Source organism: Rhinolophus sinicus, linkage group LG16 (assembly GCF_036562045.2).
Source record: "Rhinolophus sinicus isolate RSC01 linkage group LG16, ASM3656204v1, whole genome shotgun sequence".
Classification (NCBI taxonomy): domain Eukaryota; kingdom Metazoa; phylum Chordata; class Mammalia; order Chiroptera; family Rhinolophidae; genus Rhinolophus; species Rhinolophus sinicus.
In genome coordinates this window covers 9,213,018-9,218,956 of record NC_133765.1, presented here as the reverse complement: position 1 = coordinate 9,218,956, position 5,939 = coordinate 9,213,018, and positions in this window count along the sequence as shown.

The following is a 5,939-nucleotide window of genomic DNA, read 5'->3' as shown; positions in this document are numbered from 1 at the left end:
CTGGCCCTAAACACTTTCTCCGTGTTTGCTTGTTGGAGAGTTCAAACTACAACAGTTAGATCCAGCTACGTTTTCTTTCGGTGCAGGGGTCAGTCAGCAAACTTTTTTGTAAAGAGCCAGATAATAAACATTCAAGGCCTTGACGTCCAATTTGCCTGTTTAGTGTGAAAGCAGCCTAGATAATATGTAGAAGAATAACTATGGCTGTGTTGTAATAAAACTTTATTTACAAAAATAAGCACTGGGATGGATATGGTCTGTGGGTGTCGTTTGCCAGAGAATTACTGATTAATTTATATCAGAGAACCGGACAATTCCTGATGAATTTCTTCATGCAATGTTGCACAAGTTACAGAGCAGCTCATTATTGCGCACGGTGAGAACTGGATGCTGGGTGAAGTCAGTAGACACACTCTTGATAGAGTTAACAGCCCACAAATACCATTTCAGTATAAGACAGATTTATGGTCTCATGCTAGAAGGTCCTTTTAGAAATTGTCTTCTGCTCTGAGCAGAGTTATTTCCCTTTAGACTGTTTCATTAGCAACTTTGGCCTCTCCTTCCCAAGATCAACGGAGATGGAGAAAGAGGGCTCCCAGAGGGAAGAATGAAGTAGGGAAATGGCCAAGGCCTCTGCCAGGACCTTTGCATATGTTATTTCACTTCATCCTCATGAGCTGTGGGTATTAGCATCCCCATTTTACACAGGAAGAAATAATTCCAGAGGAGGTAAGGAACATGGTTTGCAAAGCTCTTAACAGTGGGATTGATTTCAAACCCAAGTGCATTGGACTCGAAAACCCATGCCCTTTCCACTACCCCAGGCTGACCTGCCGGCCTACCCTTGGACTGGAGATAGTTCTTCTTTAAGCCCTGGTTGTTTCTGCCAGAGAGGGCTTGGCACGAGGTGTTGGATTGTGGCTCTGTTCCTCGGCTTCATTGGAGGCCGACTTTCCACATTCTTGCCATTAGCCAGCTCTGGGCTGCGGCATCTAATGAACTGAGGCTTTTGGATCCCTGGGCTGGCTGAGTGGTGCTGGCTGTGGTGCAATACACTTTCCATCCTTGCAGGTATTGAGCATGGTGGAGGCTGGCACCAAACCCTATCACCTTCCTTCTGTCAGGCAGCTGTCATCGTCCCCCCAGGGCTTTTCTTCACAGCCTGTTGTCAGGAGGCTGGCCAACTCCTTGGGAAGATGAGAGAGGAAATTGGGAGGCTGGGGGCTGGAGGGAGTCATGCTACCCCTGTGCTCTCTTACCCCAAGGTTGATGAAAATAACACAGTTCTGGCACCTGAAGACCTGGCTATAGCCCAGGCTCAGCTGCACACCAGCAGTGTGGCCTTGGGTGAGTCCAGTGATATCTTGGAATTGCTCCTTCCACCCATGTAAGAAGGATAAATGTTCTAGCTTGCCTATCCACTGCACAGTGCCGTTGTAAGGATCAACTTGAGTGACAAATGAAAGCAAGCAGCTGGAGAAGAAGCAGGACATAGTCCAGTGCTGCTCACACGTCAGTGTACATCAGAACCACCAGGACGGCCGGTTAAAGCAAGATTCCCGGGGCCACCCCCAGAGTTTCCAATTCAGTAAATCTGGGGTGGGATCTGGGAGTTTGCATTTCTAACAAGTTCCTTACTCTTCCTGCAGGGCCATTTCCAAGTTTCTTTTCTACAAAGCCTTCCTAAAGTGCTGTAGTTGTAGCTGCTCCCTCTCTTCTGAACTCAACTGAGATGTCCGTGATTTGTGCTCCTGAGTAATGGCAACCGTGAGATGTGCAGCAGAGGCTGTCTGGAGTGCGTGGCTGGGCCGGAAGCTGGAGCCACATCCTGGCTCAGGGCAGAGGGCCTGCACTTATTCACATAGGTGTGGACAAGGAGGGGGAGCATGCATAATAGATACTTGTCATCCCTGATTTAGAGACTACCATACTTTCTGTGTCCTGGACTTGTCTTTAAAGTTAAATTACACACTTCTTGATGACAGCTTCAATGTCTTTTACTGCTGTATCTTCTGCGATACTTGGCCTTGAGCAAATCACCCTGAGCACAGGGCTGCGTCTTGTTCATTTTGAATTATTAGGACTAGCACAGTGGTGCCAGGTGAGACCCGTGGCCGCAAATATTGTTTGCTCAATCAAGTAATAATATTCAAATACTGGAATATTTCCTCAAGTGTTTGTTCTGGTCACAATTTAACTACAGATGTGATGCACTTTCAAATTGAATCTGCTTTATGAACTCTTTCCTTATCACTTTCTTAAGTCTAGGCAATCAAAAACCCAATAAATCAGGCCTTGATTTGCAGTGTTTGTCAGTTTTGGGGGTGAAAATACTCCCACCTTGGCCGATTTCAATCTATTAGTTTGGTGCAAAAGTTATTGCGGTTTAGAAGGTTAAAAATAACTGCAAAAATTGCTACCACTTTTGCACCAACCTAATACCAACGTGAGGCTGCTGAATGCAGAGTTCGGAAGAGATGTGCAACAGCACAGCCCTATCTAGCATTTCTGCCATGCAAAGACAATAGACAGAAATAACCTACAAACACAAATAATTGTAAACTTATTAGGGAGGGATGGGCTTTGGTATTTGTTACCTTTTCAAAAAATAGAATTAATTTTCTTGTAAGTTTGTTTTATTCAATTATTAACAATGGCTGTGTTTAACACCTGGTTCGTCCAATTCCTAAAACTCTAACAACTGACTCTCTTGAGTTCTCTCCAGCACACCACTGAATGAATTGGTATAGATCTGCATAAATTAGGACTCTTTTGGTTGCAACTAATAAAAGCTTAACCGAACTGGCCTCAACCAATGGAGGTTATTTTGCCTCACATAATTTACATTATGTGGAAGGGTAGGGTAGTTCTGGCTTCAGGCAAGGTATTCCTAGGACCTGCTCGCCCCTTCCCAGCTTTTCTGTCTTCTGTGTGGTGTCAAGACGCCTGCTTACAGCTAAGGCATCATCCTCCGAGGTTTCAAAATGCCAGAGAAGGAGCAAGTGCTTGGTCTCATTGGCAGTGTCCCGTATTCATTCCTGAGCCAGGCACCGTGGTTGGGGAAATGTGAAGTTCTCTGCTATGAACTGAATTGTGACCCCTTCCACCCCTGCAATTCATATGTTGAAGCTTTAACCCCTAATGTGGTGGCATTTACAGATGGGGGCCTTTGGGAGATAGTTAAGTTTAGATGAGGTCACGAGAGTAGTGCCCTCCTGATGAGATTAATGCCTTTATAAGAAAAGCCCAGAGGGGTTCCTCTTTCTATCCTCCATATGAGGGTATAGCAAGAAGGTAGCCATCTACAAGACAGGGAGTGAGCCCTCTCTGGGAATTGAATTGGCCTTCACCTTGATCTTGAACTTCCTAGCCTCCAGGACTGTAAGAAAAAAATTCTTGTTGCTTAAGCCACCCAGTTTATAGTATTTTGTTATGGGATCCTGAGTTGACTAAGATGCTTTCCTTGGCCAAGTTCACCCTGGTATCTGGGCTGGAGTCAGTTTCACCCAAACACCTGGACTGAGAGTGGAGAGAGGTGATTCCTCAAAGGAAATTATAGGTAAAGTTACTATAAGGGTGATCGGCAGCAAAGAGCAAAGCAAATATCTATTGTCAGATCTGTCTCTCTGGGCAGAAGGAATAGTTTCCTGGTGCAGAGCGTTTAGCTATCAGGCAGCTTTTCTTGGAATGTGATTAGATCATTCCTTATGTATATAAGGGGGAAAGGAGGAGAGGAAAGGATGGAAAGCTTTTAGCTACAGTCAAAGTACTTCCTTGATTTGGGGCCTTGCTGTCCCTCTGAGGAGCATGACAAGATGTTTCTGGCACAAAGGACTGCTGAGAATTTTGTTTACTCAGTTTAAGGGTTCAAAATTTTATTTACTTGCATGAGAAGCTTATGCCTGGGAATGGGAGCTCTAAGGAGTATCTTTTCTGATACTGGGATTATCATACCACTCCTTAAGATTCATCATTGTTAGGCCAAGAAAAGGCCCTTAAACTTGGTAAAGAGTTATGCAGGTGTCCAGGAAAATGAAGTGAAAACTGGAGGGTCACAGGCCAATCGCTCTACCAGGAAATTGTGAAAGAAAAGGAGCTGGGATGAGTAGTGGGCAGGTATGGATGCAACATTTTATATAAACTTCTGAGGAGGAGAAAGGAAGAGGAACTTTGAATAGAACCAGATGGTGGTTTATCTGTTCCAGACTAATGACTTGTTCCTCAGGGTCAGTCAAGGCCATGGGTACAGGAGAGAAGGCCAGGCTTCCTGGCCAGCAGGCATTCCAGAATTCTCCCTACCCCCAGAGGTTGACATGGCATTGACCTGGTGTTAGCCTTGCACTTTGGGTCCTTGTGCAATAGAGTGGTGCCAGGAGGAATCTGCCATATGATGTGGAATATATGACATGGTGAGATTCTCTTATATAGGCTGGGCACTGTGCCAGATGTTGTCACACACACACCATCTCATTTGATCCCCTCAAATGCTCTGCATTGTAATCAGTTTTTCTCATTTACAGAAGAGGAAACTGAGGCTCAGAGCCGACAGTTTCATAGCTAATAAGTGGCATTGCTGGACTCTAACCCAGATCTTTCTGACCTCAGTGTCTGTGTTGATTTCTTCCATGCAAACATGAGCTGCAGGAGAGCAGTCACTGGTTGAGCACTATTCAGATGTGCGATCATCACTTTAGCTATTCCTGAGGGAAGGGCTGTGTCTTGTTCACAAACATACCCCCAGGGGCTAGTGATGAAAGTTGAGAAAATACAGGATTACATATACTTTTCTTAATAACCCTCAGAGTAGGTATTTTACAGTTCCTACCTTAGAAATGAAGAAACTGAACCTTAGAGAATTTAGATGCTTTTTATAAGCTCTCGTAGATTGTTATTCAAACTTAGGTCAGTGTAAATTCAAAGCTAGTGATCTTTCTGTTATTTGTTATATCTCCCCCTTGACCTGTCCTGGTGTTACTCAGTTCATGCTCCACTGGGAACAGCATGAGCCAAATGTGGATGGCGGAGGGGGTGGCACAGTGGTGAGATTTACATCAGTCTGGGATTGAAAACAGCAGCCAAGAGGTAGATCCGTAAGCTGGATCCAGGCCCCGCCCTTCTTTCAGTTAGAATATCTGCTTTCTTATTGCAATTTCTCTCTTAAGATTTCGTTTCCCCCCCCAAATGGGAATCTCTCTGATGGATTTCATATATAGAAAATATTCAGAATTTTGTTCATTTTTAAAAAATTAACATTTAATTTATTAAAGTTATATTAAAAAACCTAGTTTTACCTTAAAGTTAATTTATAAATCTTATTATTCTATTTATAAGTTTAGCAATGTTGTCAATTACTTGTAAGGAGGCCTTCGATTAATAATTGGGCCCATTTATAGACTTGAATACCTCTAAACTTTTTAAACTGCATTTATAAATTGAATATTGTAATCTAATTTTGAAGTCTTTCAGTATCGTATCAAAATAAGGCTTCTCAACTTCTTAAATAACTCTTATAAATTTAATAACGTAAACTTAAATATATGGTGATCCTTAAGTACTCTTAACTATTCCAATACTATATACAAACTTTGAAAGATTAAACTTAAATATGCAAATCTAAATCAATTAATCACACCTTTAGAATTGAAATTTCCAATGCAGGTATATTTTATGAGTTCAAGCAAGTACACTTGAATATTGCAAATACTTATACTAACAAAAAGGCACAGATTTCTTTTTAACACATAAATATTAATATTGTAAGTTTCGTTCTCTTAAACATTTCTATTCTTAATTCTAAATCTTCCCAGAGTTAAAAGAATCTTACCCGCTAAGGAAATAATAATGGCATCCCAAGCAATTTTAGGAGAATTCAGAGATCTTAGCAAGGGTTTTATCCTGGATTCTTATCAACCATTAATGTAGACGACACCAGGAACTTC